The sequence below is a fragment of the Theobroma cacao genome, chromosome 5 (assembly GCF_000208745.1).
Source record: "Theobroma cacao cultivar B97-61/B2 chromosome 5, Criollo_cocoa_genome_V2, whole genome shotgun sequence".
Lineage (NCBI taxonomy): Eukaryota > Viridiplantae > Streptophyta > Magnoliopsida > Malvales > Malvaceae > Theobroma > Theobroma cacao.
In genome coordinates, this window is record NC_030854.1 from 18,384,052 (window position 1) to 18,404,759 (window position 20,708).

Genomic DNA, 20,708 nt, shown 5'->3' on the forward strand with positions numbered 1-20,708 from the left:
TAGACGAACTTAATGTAAATTATTAGAATATATGTTGTAGACATTGTATGTAAATTTTTAAGGAGTAATGCCAGTACGAGTTGGCAATGTAAATCACTATTTTGATTCAAAGTTATGAAATATGACTTAGTGATATTATATGGAATTATAAGTAAGATAATAGGCTTGCTTAGGTTTAGTGGATTACGTCCATTGGACCCTTGCGCCGGTCATGGCCTGGAATTTGGGTCGTGACAAATTACATGCAGCTTTAACCAATTATAGCTTCTCTGCCTTGCACTGTCCTACTACTGTGTTCTTTGCTCTAACTGATTAAGAGTTATCTGTCTTCATATTTTTTTCTTCAACAGACTTCCTCTAACTGGTTATGGCAGGCTCTAACTAATTACAAACTTTTTGTTTTTCACTTCTCTTCATAGTAGTCTTCCTCTAATTGGTTAGCTCTTCCCTTAACTAATTGAAGTGTTTCTTCCTTCAACCATAACTATTTAAAACTAGCTTTAATCGACTAGAAGATCTTCAAATTTTGAACTTCTCCTTTTTGGCTCCCTTCAACGATCAACAATATTTTCAAACTTGTTTTAGCACTTGAAGATACTAAGACCTTGTGCTCCAACCGATTAACCAGACCTCTTAATCGATTAACATATTTTTGTTTTGCTTCAGCTTATCACACAGCCATGCCTTGGCTGATTAAAGTCCCTTGATAATTAGTTACTATGTTCTATTTTTGTTCATTCTTTGCTCTTTCCTTCTTAACAGATTAACTCTTCATTAAACTTAGCAAGCTGCTTGTCTTGCTTTTAATTAACAGCTTTGTTAGGGGTATTAAATTAAATCCTACACACTTAAATAGTGAAGTTAGACATTAATGAATGAAGAATATTTTGTTATCATCAAAAACATATGGAGTCAACAATTTGAAGGCTTTGAAAGTTATGAAATTTAAGAGAAAATGGGTAGAAGCACAAAAAGGTAAGAGAGAAATGAGAATTTTGGAGTTTTAGGGCTTTTAAGCCGATTTTAGGCTGACTGGGCAGCCTAGGATAGACTACAGAGGGTTTAGGGTTGACCTTGGACCAGAACATTTGTATTTCATCCATTTATTCTTCACAAGATCAACTATAAAGGGTCTATAGTTAATCTTGGACCAGAATGTCTGATTTGCACACATTTTCCTTTCACAGGATTGACGATCGATCCTGGACTAGAATGTTTGTATTTATTTTTAAATTTTCCTTTCATAAGATCGACTATAGAGGGCCTATCGTCAATCCTGGACTAGAATATATGACTTCCCCTACTTTTTACTTCACAAAGTCAACCTTCTATGCACTAAGGTCGACTTCATAGGTCCATATTTGCAAAAATCGTTCCTTTCAAGGTGTAATCCCATTCTAAATCCCTTCCACGGCCTTTAAAACTCTTAGTTGTGAATTCTCAAGGATGAAATTGAGGTTTTCAAGTCAATAAAAGCATTTCCTAAGCTCACCAAGTTAATTGTCTACTTTATCCAAGCAATAGAAACTATGGGTTTCACATTCTTCCCCTTCCAAGAAAAATTCGTCCTCGAATTTAAATCAAGAGTTACTTACCTCAGTCTTGAAATAGGTGGGGATACTTTGCGCGCATCTCATCCTCCGCTTCCCAAGTCACCTCTTCTTCAGAGTGGTTACGTGTTGTTGATTTCTCATGCAAGTGCACGTATCTTTAATAAGTAATATAATAGTAAGTAGAATTCGTTCTCATGGAGAATTGAATTAATTCCTAATTGCTAACTACTAAAATTTTAACACCCTAATCTTATCCAAACAACCTAATTACTAAAAAAATTGAAACTAATAACTAAAACTAATCTAAATCTATAAGCAAAATTATTTTATTAAATTCAAGTGATTACCAGACCTAAGATTATAATATCCCTCAATACTTCATCTGAATATTATCTCTCTCTCTCTCTCTCTCTCCCTCTCTCTCTCTCTCTCTTAACTCATTTTAATGGATTAAGTTGGTAACCTAGAGTCCCAAATTATTCACAAGCCTTCGTCGAATTTCTCAAAAAAATACCTTTCCAAATTAATTTACTATATGTCTATGCAAATTAAATTGAAAAAAGATTCACTAAGTTCGTGCTCTAATTTAGGCTATGTATGGCTTATGGGTGTATGTCTATCCTATATGCAAATCAAATCACCTAATCAACTAAGTGCATTCTATCATACACTATTCTATTCAAAGTCTACCTAAACCTCATTCGTCAAGGTTTAACTTAGGTTTCTAATTCAATCTAATTGGTGATCACGCAATTAGAAGCATTAAGAATAAAATAAAATAAACAACTTAAATCCCTCAAACATAAGCAAAACAAAGATAAATAAATCAGAGTACATATTAAGTTCAATCATAATTTTAGACAAACAATTTAGTTCCTCATCAAGTTACACATCATCATCAAGTTAAAGTTAATCATCAAAACCAAAATCTAGAAAATAAAATAATAACAAAAAGACAAAAGGAACCAAGAGTTGAATTCTTGATCTCTAAATCTTCTTGAATTCTTCAATTTCTTATTTAGCTCCAATGAAATTTTCTTTAATGATTTTGTGGCTTGATTTTCAGCTCTCAATCTGGTGTTTCGTTCTCTCCTCTAAGAGTCTTTTGAAAGGTTGTTTTTATAGTGCTTTGAAGTTAGGCCAACTTGGGTGAAGAAAGAATTCAATTTGAACTAGAATCTCCTCATTAGACTATGTGGGCCACTACCTACTTCCTCCAAAGTTGCGGCCTTGACCATTTAAATAGCAGAAATCTTAATTGTTCTATGACTATTACAATGCTCTAATTTTGAAAAGATTTTTGACCACTTTTCATGTTAAACTAGGCAAAGTGGTAAAGATGAAAGTTGTCGCTTTTTCTCTTAGCTTTCCAATAGTTCAAGATTCACTTCATTTGAAGCTCTATACAGAGAGTTATGGCTGAAATACCAAAACATGTGTAGTCGAGATCTACACCTTGAAATTGCTCTTCATCTTCCATTAAAGTTCTTCTTTCATCCAACACCTACAAAAGTACAAATAAATCAATAACAACCTATCTTAATCACATTAACACCAAATTAAGCATAAAATTAACTAACATTAGATTGACACACTTAAATTAACTAATTTAAAGTAATTGAATAAAATTTACTAATTTCTATGCATTACTACAAGAACTAAGCTAAATTACTATCAAAATTAAGTCCAAATAACTTTATATCATCAAGTTATCACACCTCCAAACTTAATACTTTGCTAGTCCTCGAGCAAAATATAGAAAAAAACTAACTTACAAAAATCAAATTCAATTAATGAAAACTAAAATAAATATTGTACTATTACCACTACTACTAGAGATAAAGTGCGCCAACTCAATGACTCCTTATAATTTTCTCAAAAGTATGTCTATTAATCATTAACCTAAGGAAAAATATAGGCATCATTTAAATTCATGTTTCAATTCTAATGCAAGCACATTCTCGAATGGATTTTCGTGTGTGTGTGAAAATTTTTATCAAGAATATCATGATATTCGTATCAGTTTATGCCAACAAATATTTCAAATTAGTACTAAATTTCATAGGTTTACTTTTCATCTCTCTCTCCACTAATGTAGACTAATACAAAGCTAGGGATCGATAGGACTTAATAAAGCTTGTAATGTATGGCTAGGGTCAAGGTAGGATAAAGGATATTAAGGTGGCTCAAATCACCCTAAGCACTTAATTATTCTAGGACCTATATATAGAGCTATATTTGCCTTCTCCTAGCACACCTTGTCTGTCACATTTGAACTTTTCTTTTTTTTTTCAACATATTTTTTTTCACAATTCCACACCCCCAAACTTATTTTCTTTGTATTATAGGTAGTGGGGTTATTTTTTATATTTTGAACTTTATTTTTTTTCACATCAACATCACTTTTCCACCTTTTTCAACATTTTGCTCAATCTATATTTCCTAAAATAATATACATGCTTAGGAGTAAGGGTTGCAAAATTGGAAAATTAATTTTAAGGCTAAGCTCAATTATTATGTAGTTAAACAAAGAAAAGGAAAATTAGGCTTAAAAGGGGTATACTAGGGATAAAAATTTAACAACGTAGGCCTGTTAGACTCAAACGGTCCAAAGATGGCCTAAATCATCTCCCAAACTAAGTATTGCCTAGGATTTCACATCAAGAGAAAATCAAGCAAATTTTAAAATTCATGACATAATCTAAAATTATCAATATAAATATTCTCTAGATATTCAAAATAATTCAAAGTAAAAGATGTAGCGCTTAAAATTGTGGAAATCACATTCTAACAATGATATTTAACAAAAGCATTTAGGATGAATCCACACAAAAACCTTATTAACCAAAAGCTAAGAATTCAAGACAACTAGTTATCATCATTGAATAGAGAAGTTATCAAAAAAATTGGCACAACTTTACTTTAGATTCCTAAAATTCAAACAAGTAATAAATTCATTTTCCAACTAATCCTAAATTATTTATAAAAAAAATATGCATGCAAATAAATTTAAGTATAAAACTTCCACTGAATATTCATCACCAAAAGAATAAATTCACCCCTCTAAACTTAAACTAAACATTGTCCTCAATGTTAGAAAAAATAAAAGAAAGGTAAAGAATACTCCCCTGATGGTTGGATGAATTTGGAGAAGCATTAATCCTCCTCCTCGTTGCCATCATCCTCTACATCATTGTCTTCATTGTCCTCTGCCTCATTAGCACCCCTAAGAGGATTAGGTGTTGGTGGAAGAGTAGACATATCAATTACCATCAAGGCACCATAAGCTCAAAACATGTGATCCATATGTTGATCACATTGGGTCTAATAAGTCATTTGTCGCTCAAATTGTTGCCCAAGATTCTCAACTAGGTGCTCAAGTGTGAAACCTCAACCTTTATACGCTTATAACGAGGCATAGGCGTAATAACCAGAGCTAGGGGTAGTTTCGTCATTTCTTCTAATAAGTTCCCAAAAGGAAGTTTTCTGATATTTAAGGTCTAAATAATCATAAAGACCAAATAAATGATGTATAGTGAAGAAAACACGAAGAAAACTAGAAGTTTCAATAATTTTCACCACAAAGGCAAAATGGTCATTTTTCATCTCGGGTCAAAATTTTTAAGTTTCGTAAACCCGAGCATGTCTAGACCATTATGGACTTGTTTTAGTATCAAAAGAGTAAAAAGATTGCACTAAGGATTGAAGGAGAACAAGTTAATGTGCTAAGGGCATTTTCGTAATTTCAAGTGGAATGGATAAGCTTGAGCTATAAATATCTTTTTCTTCCAGCAGCTTCTTCTCTTTCTTCTTCTTCCATCTCACGTTGCTTCCATCCTCCATGAAAGCATGGTTGAAAACTTCATAACTTTCTCTCCTTAGCTCCAAATTTCATGCTTTTGCCCACTCTTTCATACGATTTTTCATGCTCTTCCACTTTTACACCTTAAAACCCTCAAAAAGTCTTTGTTTAGCACTTTCTCTCACTAGTTGAAAGTTTTAGAGAGAGAAAGAGGGAGCTTCCATAGTAGCCTAACAATTTTTGGAAAGAATTTCAATTATAAAGCTACCAAGGTGAGTAGTGAACTATAGTTGATTTTTAAGTGTTGAGAATGTCTAGTAATTAGAATTGTGAGAGTTTATTTGTTTGGATTATTATTCATTTTAATGTGACTAGAGAATTGCAAACAATAGCCATTTAATGGTGGTTGGAAACTAGTTAGGAATGACTAGTAGAACCCAATTTAGAAAATAGTTTTGGAATGGTATTAATGCCAATTTGGGTTGGTTGTGATGTTGTGTGTATAGGTTCCAACAAGGCTTCATAAGTCCATTTGGAGCATTAGTTGAGATTAGAGTCAAGCAAAAGAATCAACAAGACCGGTGAGTGAACAACCTTCAAACTTTTTTTGGGGAATATAATGTATTTGCTACACATTTGAATGAATTATCAAGTTTTTCATAAAAACAAGTGCCTTGGGAACAAGCTTTTGCTAAATGGTTTTATGTTGTGATATGTGATTGCTATGGATTCATGCACTATTGCATTATGATGATATATATATGTGTATTGTGCATGATGATTGATATTGTGTATGATGACTGTAACCGTGTGTGTGTGCATGATGTGGGGGGATGCACATGCCAATGATGATGGTGGCGTGAGAGATGGATGATGATAGTGCCCGTGTGCACGATGTGGGGGGATGTACATGATGGCACTAATTGTGCACGATGTAGAGGGATACACATGATGGCGTCGGGTATGTGCACGATGTGGGCGGATGCACATGAGCCGGGTGTGATTATGATGATATTGATGTTTATCTATGTATTATGCATATCTATGCTTATGAAATGAAAGTTCATGAATATGATATATGATTGAAATGCATGTGAAATTTGGCATGATGGATCTTGAAAAATTCTTATTTTCTTGCAAATTGATCTTTATTGCAGCACCAAATGGATTTTTGTGCAAAGGAGGCCTCTTGTCAAGCCCGACTCTACAATATGTTTATTATGTCATTCTTACATAAAAATGCATGTTTGCTTACTTGGGTACTTCAAAAATCGTTAAAGCATAGTATTGTACCAAATGGTACAATTAAATTGAATTAAGCCTCAAACTAGTCCAATTTGAGATTTTAAGATGAAATTGAGAATTTTAAAACCCCAGAATGACTTAAAATGGTGATTCAGAGTTCGAGGACTAATTTGGAGTCAAATTGAAATTTTCATGAGCTAAGGGCAAAATGGTCATTTTGCCACCTGAGGTTAAAAATTGGAATGTTGGAAGAAGTTTTTGATCAAGATTGACTATTTAGAACATAATTTGAGTTTGAGAAGTGAAAAATTTTAATTCTGACATTTTTTCGAGCATAGGGGTAAAATAGTCATTTTGCCACCACAAGGGCAAAATTGTAATTTTATACCACCCAACACTTGTCCAGCACATGTATTTTACCCAATATTATCATGGATAAATGAGGAAATTTAAGTGGTGGAGAGAGATTGCTTAATGGCTAAGTATGACACATGGACCAATGGAATGGTGACATGTGTCAAATTTATATCCATTTATTTTTTGGCTTAAAAATCAACATAAAATCAGCCCATTTCTCTTCATATGGCCGGGCAAAGGAAGAACAAAGGAAGAAAAGAAAGAACAAGAACTCTAGGGTGAAAATTCAAGGGAAAAGTGTGAAAATTCAAGTAATTAAGCAATCAAAGGTAAAATTTCTTGATTTTGACTTGTGATCTACCTTTCCCATGCATTATTTTGCATTTTCCATGGTTGAATCACAAGATATCATGAAGGATTCATGGCTTACCGAATTTAGAGAGAGAAGATTTGATGATTTATTTGGTTAGATTTTGAGATATTTTAGTGTTTATAGTTGATTTATCATGTTTGGAAGGAAAACAAGAAAAATCACATGTTCTTCATGGATTTTTCATTGGTCGAATTTTCCATGTAGAGTGTGGATGATGATTTTGATTTTATTTCAAGTGAATTGGTTAGGAAATGATGAATTACGGTGAGAAAATCAAGTAGGAAAAATCATAGTATTGATGCACCCACCATGGTCGAATTTTCCAAGAGAAAATGTGAGGATGATTTTGCCATATTTCAAGTTATTTAATTTGTGTTTGATGATTTGGAGTATTGGGAGAAAAATGAAATTATTTGGAATTGAATTGGACATATTGGCCAATTAATAGAGTGATAGATCGAATTAGGCCAATACCATGTAATTTAGGTACACAATTGAATTTGTATAGAACCCCGTGTTTAGACAATAATCCAAACAATTTGCATCCCATTTCATACATTAGTATAAAGCCTGAATTGGTTTTATAACAATTTAGCACAATGTAGTAAATGGCTTATTGTGCATTATGTCTAGGTGATGAGCATTTTGGCAAAAGTAAAGAAATAGTACCTAAGGATCAAGAATCGGAGTACTTGGAATTCGACTCTCGAAATTGTGAGTAACCTTATATCATCTTAATTATCTAAAGTATGTTTTATTCAATTTTGTGAATTTTATGGAAAATGAATTAAATGATTAATTTTTCGGTTTTATAAACAAAATGTGATTTAATGAAATGATTTCATAAAATTGTTTTAAAACTGAATGATGATTTGAAAATAGAGTAATTGAAGACTGTTTTTATGTGTTGTAAATTCATGATTCTAATTGATTGGCTTATGGCAATATTGGCATGAATGGTTGATTTGATAAATGTGTTGGAAATGTATAAATTGTTGATTTGCCTTGAAAGGCTGTAAAATAAAATAAAATAATTGCCATGTCATGCTATTGCAAATTTTATTGTATGGTGGGTTTAACTTGCTGCAGTGGGTGGGTTTTCTGTGGACCAGCCTATTAGAAGGGCACGGAATCCCGTTATATTTTACCTTGGTTGGAGAGGCGAGTAGGGTAACTCCCGAGGTATAACTTTAGAGTTCACTTCACGCTAAACCACCACGTGAGGGTGAACTCAACCAACGCCAAGGAACGGCTATGTTTTCAAAATAGAAACATGATTTATGCGTACATAACTTTTTAACGGCCTTGGCGGACTCGGTTGGGATAACCCTCGATCAAGGTATCCCTGATAACTGGGTATAAAAATGATTTTGGCACGAGCCAAAGTTTTAAGAAATTCATAAGCCATGTTGATTACTCGATTTATATGAATTGATTTTATTTGGTTAAAACAAGTTGAAAGGTGATGAATTACAGTATGCTAATCTATTTTATCTATCTCTATTTACTCAGCTTTAGATATTTTAGATGGTATTTGTTTACTCACTGGGATTATATAATCTCACCACCCTTCTTTCCACCCATTTCAAGCTCAGAATAGGTTTTAGATAGCTGATTTCATCGAGGCTACCATTAGATTTGCATCCTCCAAACTGTAGGTTCACACTCTTCCTTACTTTTAGTTATTCGGGGGCCCACTGGTTATTATAAATTAAATTAAATACTCTGGCTTACTATATTACAGTATGCATGAATTTATTTTGCTTTTACGCTGCCATGAAAAAATTTATTTACGTATAACTCTAAAAATATTATTTTATAAGAAAATAGAATATTTTATTGAATATTTCTTTTATTTTTTATTTATATGCAAATAATCATAATTTTATTTTAAATGAAGGTTTTAGATGTTTAAACTTATATTTTATTATGAATTATGTGTTTTGTACTCACATACTACATTTTTCACAGGTTTCAAAATTTTTAGGAAAAAATGACTAAAATACCCCTGTGAGACGAAAATTATTTTTTTATTGTTTTAAGTTGGAAATAGTTTAAAATCTTTTAGAACGTGATATTTAGCAATGGTTACTCATAGGGGAAATGAGAAATTGATATTAAAGCCTTGCAGGGTTTTGTTTGACATTTCGAGTAATGAGTGTCAATCGGGACATCGCGGCACTTGTCAAGGGCTCGAGGGGAGTTCCGGGTCGTGACACCCCTTTTTTCACTTAGGTGCCCTGCTTCTTGCTGCAGCAAGAATGCTTTCTCGCTGCAGCAAGAAACATTCTGTTCTGGCAGCAGAAAACTCACTGCAGAGAAAATAAATCTCGCTATAGCAAGAAACTCTCGGGTTTTGATGCAGTGCCTTCACTTTGATAAAGATTTTGACCACCTTCCCGTCGGAACTGGGAAAAGTGGTAACATCAAAGTTGTAACCCTGCCTCTTATCTTTCTAATGGTCTAAAAATAAGGTCAATTGAACTTCTGTAGCTAGAGATATTCCAGAAAAAGGAAACATATGCAAACTGGTACTGTTTCTCTCTGCAGCGAGAATGAACTTCGCTGCAGTGAGAAACATTTTGTCCCACATGCTACCCTATTCGATATTTGACATATTTTTCACCCATTTAACTTCATGGATTGATCATGGGTTGTTGCCACACTATGAGGTTATTAATCAAAGTTTGAAATGAGGGGTTTTTAGTAAGAAATTAAATCAATTGCATTGTTTTAGAAACAAGTGCATCATGATTTCCAAATTCTTCCTATTGATTGCTTGTTCCCTTCTTATGTTCACTCATTGAGTTTTATACTCACGTTTTTAAAATTCATGTTTTCAGATTTGGAGGCAGTTGGGACCTAGATTGAGTTGCACACATATGCTCGCTTTCTTGGTAGGTATTAAGGCATCTCAGTAGCCGCATCTTCACTGTGGTCACTCCGCTGGAAGTTAAGAGCCATTTTGTTTTATGAGTACATTCATGTGATGTAAAATACTAAGATACGTGTCTTAGATGAAATATGTATATTTTAACTATTAATGCCACCATGAGTTGAAATGTTAACATCATTTTGGGTTTATATTAATGAAATTCTTGATTGCTATAGCCCATTATTAAAGTGATTATAAGTTGAAATTATGAAAGGTGACTTGAGAATATTTGATGGGATGTTAAGCAAGACTACATAATAGGCTTGCTTGGGCTTGGTGGGCTATGCCCATTGGGGCCAAGCGCCGATCATGGCCCAAAAATTTGGGCTATGACAAAGTTGGTATCAGAGCTCTAGGTTTAGTCGAGTCCTAGGGATTCTTGTGTCAGTCAACGTAGTTGTCGGAGTTAATGTAGAGTCTTGTTTATGGTTTGTGACTACAGGACAATTCATAGACAAGAGGCTATATGAGCTCTTATTCCTTGTAACCTACCCTCTTGCTAATGGTCATAAGTGGTACCGTTGTCCGGGTTTAAGATACCACTCGAGATACGAGCTGTTGTTGGAAAGCTTTTAAGCAAATGCTCCTAATGAAAGGCTAATGTAATAACAAATTCCTCCAATTAAAGATGGAGGAAATTGGAGTTGGACTAATAGGTCCATAATGACTTATTCATTTAGTGGAGTTATAACTTAAGCCCATAATTGTCAATGGGAAGAAATTTGATGAACATGGACGGTATTTGAGGTCAATATAAAAGAGCCCATGTGATAATGGTAATAAAGGATATACTTTGATCGGAACAAATAGCGATGATTGAGATTCACTTGAAGCTTGTACATCTAAGTATTAAGGGAGGAGTAAATTGATACCCACGTGCACGGAGGCAAGTGCACTATGTTGATTAAGCTTGCCCTGCCCTTATATATAATGGAGTCAGACTTCCAAAATATTTTATATGCGAAAATGTGCTGAATATGTGTGTAGTAGCCTAGATGGAGTTGGTTTTGATTCTAATTAAGTAGCTGTGAGATTCCAAGGCTTGAATTGAATTATTGTGGTTTATGGTTATAATTGTATGAATTAGCTCAAGGGTAAAAATCACAGATTAATATAATTGATGTATGGTCATGAAGTAAAAGGCTAGCAAATGATCTACTCTAAGGATGAGCTTGAATTTTGCTATGCTTAGTGTGCAGCCGAAGGATTAAAGGACTAGATTGGATTTAGTAGTTTGAAATTAAATGACATGGAAATGACAAATTTAGTCTAAGTGCCAGATGGAGTTCTATATGAAGATTGATATATGAATTGCTTTGAAGGTCAATTTAAAAAAATAGTTGGTTCAATATGCAACCTATGATGTAAATGATTTATCTTGAATGTGACTTATCCAAAGGTAAGGGACTTAAAACGTGTGGATTTTCGGATATGCTCTAAGAGGAAGTTTCTGCATCCCAAGCTTAAGAAATTTTGATCTTATGACTGCAAAGGCAAGATACAAAAAAGTTATGTGAATTGTTTATCTTATGGATGTAATTGGTTAAGAATTGATGAGTAAAGTCAAGATCTTAACACTAAGTGGTGTACAATTTGATATATGTGTACCTAAGAGTAAATTTGGAGATCATTGCTTAATCAATTTGCACTGAATGTTGTGGTAAAGGTATATGAATGTTAGTAGTGAAGTATGCCCAAGGTGAGATATGTTGAGACTAATGTTCCAATTGCAAACTTGTGATAGAAAGCTAGTTTTGCAAATTGTGGTTTTTATGACCATGAAAAATATGGAGGTTATCAATATGTAGGCATACACTTGGAGTTGTACATCTTGTGATCCCCATGCATCATATGGAAGGAGATATCCCTTAGGAGAGTTTATCTTGATTTATGGTTACATGCCTATGGGCTTGGCATGAGATTGAGAATGCCCTGGCATAAATGTGGAATGTATTGTGAAAGGTTGAAAAGCCACATATACCTTAACAAGGTTAATAACATGAATGAGGGGGAAATATGAATGTTGATATGCTGAGCATAAAAAGCTTAAGGATAATTAATGCAATTATACTAAGTTAGATGGTATGATCCTAACTAAGAACAAGGACACCTTGGGAGATTTTAAAATAATGTCCAATGGGGTCAGTGAGCTAAAGTGTTATCGGGCATACAATAAACGATTAAAGTTATGAGTGGCTTTGAAGATAAGCCTTTGATTGATTAAGTTCTCAATGGAACCCTATTAAAGGAAGTGTTTAAGTGTTTTGGAAATGTATGGAAAAGCATAAGAGAATATATTAGCTTGACTTGCTATAAGAGGTCGAATTTGGATGGCCATGAGTAGCTTGTGAACAATCAAGTAGTGTAAAGTATGTGCTCATAAAGGGAGCTATGATTGGTAGATAAAGGTGGAACTTTAGAATTTCATTGTCATAGTTATTAGATTATATTTTGTATTATAATATAGTGCAAAACATCAATGATGAGGTTGTGTTCAATGCTTTAAGCCTTGAACTATAAAATATGGACATGTATCCACCTTATGAATACCTTGATAAGATAAATTCGAAAGACTTTTCATAATGAGAAAACATTAAAGCTCAAAGAGCAAATGGCTATACAGTCAAGTTGGGCTCGTGACTGACATGTCACATAAGTATGAAGATATGATACAAGCATAAGAATACTTGGAAATACTAGTTTGAGGCAATGATTATCCTATTGTTTTGTGGACTCGATGAGGTTCTGGTCTCGACATAACTGTAGACGCAAAGCATAAATTGTGAAATGTGCTTCCCCACAAGTTCCAATTTATTTTGAGTAACTATCAAGATAAAGTGCCCGATAGGGATAGTGGAAGGTTGAATTATACTTCAAATGTTGAGAAAAATAGGGTGACATGGTTTGATTAAATGATACTACCCTTGGTAAGGGAATAGAAATATGTTATGGGAATTACGAAAATCTACTTAGAAAAAAAAAAGGATGATGATTTGAAAATTCACGTACTCGTATATGAGTAAAGATTTGGTAATGAGACATGACCTAAAGTTGGAATACTACAATATAAATTTTGACTAAGAAGATCAACTAATAAAACACTTGGTGTTTGGAGATGGTGCCAATTAGTGGTTGACTCTTGTATGAGAATGGAATATTGAAATCAGCTTTGTGTATTCACCACAAATGATGAGCATGATCTAACCAACCAAGAGAAGAAATGATTCTAAACTTGATTATTGATTATTTTGGTTTTACAGATGACTTATTGAGCTTGATATGCCTAAGGCTATTCAAAGTTAAAATTTTTGGAAATATATCTGTATGGATATATATGTTGCATATTGGTATAAAAGCTCATGCGGAGTTAGTTATAATTTGATTCGATGATGATATTCTATCAATGGTTATAGTGCTAGACAATGATTAAGATAATTTATTGCTAATTTTGGTAGTGAACAAGTGGATTATAATGCTATTAGCTTAAAAGTAAGTGTTTATACTTTTGGTATGAGTTCATCAAATTCTATTATATCATGATAAAACTTGGTGTTTTGATATAGCCTGAGAGGCTTGGTATATGACCTAGCTTAATTGTGAGCTAGAAATTGTTAGGCTATTATGAAGTACATAAATAGAAAAGTATGACATGAATTTAATATCCTAAGGCCAATGAAAAATGATGTATCAGTTTTGGTATAGCTCTAATATATAGTTTTGATATATGAAGATTTGGGGAAAAGTTTATAGCTTATGCATGGAGGTGTGCATTTGAATTCATGTAATTAAAAGTGTAAAATCTGCCTTGATTGGCATAAAGCCCATGATTCAAAATGGAGGATTATAGATTTAATTTTCTAAGGTAAAAAGGGCTAAAGAAGTTAATTTCGGAAAGGTCTTAGTAAATGATTCCTTGATTTTAAAGTGCACTTAAGGAAAGATAAATGTTGAATTCATCTTCAGATTGAAAAACTAATGAGGCCATGAGATCTGGCAATTGGAATAAATTTGAGGAATTTTAAGTTAGATATGTTGTATGTGATTGATGATGAATAAACTAGCTATGACATTGGAAATATAGAAACGGTTAGTAATCAAGATAAGACTTGGAAAAGAACTTTAAAGGAAAATTTTGAGCAACTTTAACCTTGAGAGCTTGAGTTATTGATTAAAGAGATTAATTAAGATCATAAGGATGTATGTGAATGTCATGATTTATTGAAATGCCTCGTGGTATAAGTTAAGATTTATCTAATGAGCACTTGATCATGAAAGTATTGGAATTTGTTTTTGGGAATATGGTTACTAATGGTTACCGGATTTGAATCATCCGTGATGTTAAACATATATGAATAAATAAAGAGTGTTTGATCCTTATGTATTATGAAATGCTTGAATGGAATTTGTATGGAGGTATGTGAAACGGAAGAGAGGTTGGTTAACCATTTAGACCCATAGTCAATGGTGGAATAAATGCTTGAATGTTGGAAGGTTTGATAAAAGATCAAAGTGGAGGAATTGTGGATGGTTAAGTAAACATGCATGATTGATGATTTAAAGATGATTTGATTGAGGTGTGACCAGAATTAATAGCATATTTGAATTCTCTTCATAAGATAAAGAATGATACTGTTTTGATCCAACAAGAGTAGTACACATAATTATATATTATGACATCGTTGACTTTTCTATAAAGATTGGAAGTTGATATAATGCATAAACCAAGATTCCATGTTAAGAATGCCCGACGAGAGTGATGTGGCAGAACTTGAGAACTTTGATTATTCACCCTACGTCGATTTGAATTCGAGGAGGTAACATGGGAGGCCGAGGAGGAGATGCAGACGAAGTATCCCCACCTCTTTGATGCTTAGAGGTACGTTACCTTATAGTTAAATTTAAATTCGGGGATCGAATTTTTATTAGTGGGGGAGAATGTGAGACCTCAACCCCTATAGGCTCATAACGAGGCATAGGCGTAATAACCCAAGCTGGGGGTAGTTTTGTCATTTCCTCTAATAAGTTCCCAGAAAGAACTTTTCTGATATTTAAGGTCTAAATAAGCATAAAGACCAAATAAATGATGCATAATGAAGAAAACATGAAGAAAACTAGAAGTTTCAATAATTTTCACCACAAGGGCAAAATAGTCATTTTTCACATCGGGTCAAAATTTTTAAGTTTCGTAAACCCGAGCATGTCTAGACCATTATGGACTTGTTTTAGTATCAAAAAAGTAAAAAGATTGCACCAAGGATTGAAGGAGAACAAGTTAATGTGCTAAGGGCATTTTCATAATTTCAAGTGGAATGGATAAGCTTGAGCTATAAATATCTTTTTCTTTCAGTAGCTTCTTTGTAAAGACCCCTCTTTAGTCGCTACCGACGTTCGAGACCTCCGAGAGATCCCGCTAAGTCTCGAACAAGCCTGAAAAAAAATTTCTCCATAACTCATTGTACATTTTTACTAATCCGTACTAGTATTTGAACCATATATATATATATATATATATACTTATAACTTAAAATTTCACAAGAAGCATAGCCATTAAATTTTGACTTTAAATCATAATATCACAATTAAATACATTGAGTTCAAGAATCTAAAATTTATGTTTTTATCAAAACTAATATTTGTTTACATAGTAAAATCAAAGTACTACAACTCAATCTCTAACAGTGAAGCGACTCAGAATAAAAGGCCATGAGATGCCTTTACCTATTTACGGTGAGCCGAACGCACTGATGATTACTCGTTAGGTCGATCCTTGTCTGCAAAAGAGGGAAAAGAGGGGTGTGAGTCTCACAGACTCAGTGATCATCGGCTCCGTGAGTAGGGCGTAGATGGGAAACAAGCAATAGCAGATCAGTTGAATATAAAAATACAAGATTACAAAAACAATTTATTTCAAACAGGAGTTTGTGCCTTATATGAAAAACAGAGGATTTCTTATGCATTGTAAACACTTCAATTGGTAAATCAACCAAGGTAGATAAAAACTTTACTATAAAACAGATCAATAACCTTATTCAAGTCAATCATTTGAAATATTGAATTAAAATAATTTTACATGAAGAAAATTTCGTCGTCAAAATCAATTAACATTTTACTCAAATCAAATCAGTATATTCGGCAACCTCCCATGAAATCGAATGTTAATCAAACTCATACGTAAATCATAAATCACCTCGCACCGGAGGAGTTAAAATTCATTTCACCATAAAAATAAGGGGAGCTGCAGAAAAACAGTTAAATTCTGTTTTCACCATGTAAAGAAATATGAGTTTAAAAACCTAGAGATGCCACTCTTGAGTAGGGAATGAAAATAAACCTGTGGTCTCACTACCACGTAATAACATCTGGGAGCATCGCTTCCACCGGATTCCCATGTGCCATGGCAGTCTCACGATGTTAGCCGACATCGGAGAAGCAAACGGTCGTAACTGTGTAATCATCTGGTGGCCTAGCCATGCATACATATATCACAGGCCGTGGCCCCAACCATGCCTAACCATTTGTCGGTGACCCAATGGTTCTCTAGCTAGAGCTCACTCATGCACGAGGGTCACACTTAACCGAAGTGACAACCGGCCTACTCTCGAATCTCTCGGTTTGTAAAACGATTTTGAAATTGTATTATGTCCTTAAAAGCTCGTCTCAAAATTATTTCCAAAGTATTCAACACAAGGTATGATAAAATCTATTATCATTTTCATAAAATAAAATTTGTGCATGAATTTCGAAACAATAACTCGCTTGGTAACTAAACATTATAATCATGGATGCACACTGCACAAATATAAGGCACAGATTTTGAGGCAAAACAGTGCGAAGGGCTTGTTTCCCCATTTTGGAAACACTTTACATATAATTTATACATATATATTCAAAACGATTTCTAAACATAATTTGCATTCACAATTCTCTAAAATTGCTACCAGCACATGCTATCCACAATTTTCGCATTTAAAATAAATAATACCTATAAATATATATTTACGAAAATTTTAAAATGGACACCCCCTACTCACCTCAAAATAGCGGGATGTTACGTCGCTATTAATTCAAAGGCGTATCGAGCTACTCCTTCTTACCAGTAGTTCGTTATTTCCTTCAACCTTTCACCACAGTGCACCATTTATTTATTTCTCCTAAATATTAAAACCCACATAATTAATATATCTATTTTTTATTCTAACATCATTATTATATATATTTTTATTATTTTCTTACCTTTCTTTCCTGTTTCTTCCTCTCTCTTTTACTCGTTTTTCTCTTCCTTTCTTCTCCCTCCTTTCATGCACCAATTGACTGCACTTTCTTCCTCTCTTTCTCTCACCGTCAGTAGCTCTCAACCTTCACTATTGGCGGCTTGAAGCCTCCTCTCCACTTCCACCATTGGTCAGCTCTAGATTAGTCCAAAGAACTCAAATTTTCTCTCTTTTTATTCAGCCATTTTGTCACCAAAAACCAAGCTCTCTCTCTCTTTTTTCGTCAACAACCGCAACCCAACTCTTTCTCTTTTTCTTTCCTCAAAATCCAGCAGTAACTTAGCTTTCTTTTCCCTTAAAATTTGTAGCAAAAATCTTCTCTTTTGACTCCTCTAAGTGGCAGCACAAATCTCTCTTTCTCAACTTACTCTTTCTTTTTTTTTTCCTCCTTTCTTTCTCTGCTTCTCTCGTTTTTTAGCCGACCTTCTCTCCCTTTTTATTTCTCTCCATTTGCTCCTGTTAAGAAGGAAAAAGAAAGAATAACTTTCATGTGGAAGCGAGAAAAGAATGGACATGACAACTTTTGTCCTTTTCTCCCTTCTTTCATTCAATCTTTCTTTCTTTTTTGTTACTCTTTGCCGGCCCCTGCCATCATTCACCATAAAAAGAGAGAGTTTTTATTATTTTACTATTACTTTGACTCTTAATAAGTCACATGCAGCCATCCATTCTTATCTTCTCTCTTTTCATCTTTGTTTCTTATTTTCCTTATTCAATTCTTTCTTTCCTCTTTTAAATGGCCAGCCCCCCACTCTTTTATGTCTTCCATTTCTTGTTCAATCACTTCACACAAATAAATTTGCTTGACTACTATACGGGATTATGGGGTGTTACATTCTTCATTCTCCAGTAGCTTCTTCTCTTTCTTCTTCTTCCATCTCATGTTGCTTCCATCCTCCATGGAAGCATGGTTGAAAACTTCATAACTTTCTCTCTCTAGCTCCAAATTTCATGCTTTTGCCCACTCTTTCATACGGTTTTTCATGCTTTTCCACTTTTACACCTTAAAACCCTAAAAAAGTCTTTGTTCAAAACTTTCTCTCACTAATTGAAAGTTTTAGAGAGAGAAAGAGGAAGCTTCCATAGTAGCTTGACAATTTTTGGAAAGAATTTCAATTATAAAGCTACCAAGGTGAGTAGTGAACTATAGTTGATTTTTAAGTATTGAGAATGTCTAGTAATTAGAATTGTGAGAGTTTATTTGTTGGGATTATTATTCATTTTAGTGTGACTAGAGAATTGCAAACAATAGCCATTTAATGGTGGTTGGAAACCAGTTAGGAATGACTAGTAGAACCCAATTTAGAAAATAGTTTTGGAATGGTATTAATTCCAATTTGGGTTGGTTGTGATGTTGTGTGTATAGGTTCCAATAAGGCCTCACATGTCCATTTAGAGCATTAGTTGAGATTAGAGTCAAGCAAAAGAATCAACAAGACCAGTGAGTGAACTGCCTTCAAACTTATTTTGGGGAATATAATGTATTTGCCACACATTTGAATGAATTATCAAGTTTCTCATAAAAACATGAGCTTTGGGAACAAGCTTTTGCTAAATGGTTTTATGTTGTGATATGTGATTGCTATGGATTCATGCACTATTGCATTATGATGATATATATATGTGTATTGTGCATGATGATTGATATTGTGTATGATGACTGTAACCGTGTGTGTGTGCACGATGTGGGGGGATGCACATGCCAGTGATGATGGTGGCGTGAGAGATGGATGATGATAATGCCCGTGTGCACGATGTGGGGGGATGTACACGATGGCACTGATTGTGCACGATGTGGGGGGATGCACATGAGCTGGGTGTGATTATGATGATATTGATGTTTATCTATGTATTATGCATATCTATGCTTATGAAATGAAAGTTCATGAATATGATATATGATTGAAATGCATGTGAAATTTGGCATGATGGATCTTGAGAAATTCCCATTTTCTTGCAAATTGATCTTTATTGCAGCACCAAATGGATTTTTGTGCAAAAAAGGCCTTTTTTTTCACTTAGGTGCCCTGCTTCTTGCTGCAGCAAGAAACATTCTATTTTGGCAGCAGAAAACTCGCTGTAGCGAAAATAAATCTCGCTGTAGAGAGAAACTCTTGGGTTCTAATGCTGTGCCTTCACTTTAATGAAGATTTTGACCACTTTTCCCTTCGAACTGGGAAAAGTGGTAAACATCAAAGTTGTAACCCTACCTCTTATCTTTCTAATGATCTAAAAATAAGGTCAATTAGACTTTTGTAACGGGAGATATGCGAGAAAAATAAAAATATATGCAAACTAGTATTGTTTCTCACTGCAACGAGAAACATTCTGTCCTACATGCTACCCTATTCAGTTTTTGACATATTTTTCACCCATTTAACTTCATGGATTGATCATGGGTTGTTGCCACACTGTGAGGTTATTAATCAAAGTTTGAAATGAGGGGTTTTTAGTAAGAAATTAAATCAATTGCATTATTTTTGAAACAAGTGCATCATGATTTCCAAATTCTTCCTATTGATTGCTTGTTCCCTTTTTATGTTCACTCACTGAGTTTTATACTCACGTTTTTAAAATTCATGTTTTCAGATTTGGAGGTAGTTGGGACCTAGATTGAGTTGCACACATATGCTTTCTTTCTTGGTAGGTACTAAGGCATCTTAGTAGCCGCATCTTCACTGTGGTCACTCCGCTGGAAGTCAAGAGTCATTTCGTTTTATGAGTACGTTCATGTAATGTAAAATACTAAGATACGTGTTTTAGATGAAATATGTATATTTTAACTATTAATGCCACCATGAGTTGAAATGTTAACATCATTTTGGGTTTATATTAATGAAATTCTTGATTGCTATAGCCCATTATTAAAGTGATTATAAGTTAGAATTATGAAAGATGACTTGAGAATATTTGATGGGATGTTAAGCAAGACTACATAATAGGCTTGCTTGGGCTTGGTGGGCTATGACATCAAGGTTCTCAATTCTCTAGGTCATTGAAAATTGTTGGTGTCTTGGTCGAAAGGGTGGAGGATGATGTGTAGAAGAAGAACTACCCCTAGTAGAAGTTTAAGATTGTTTGAGGATGAGGTTAAGATCAATTGGAAGTTTAGGGTGCAACAACTCCTCACTAACATCTCAACGTACACCAGATTATTTGCACATAGCTTTGT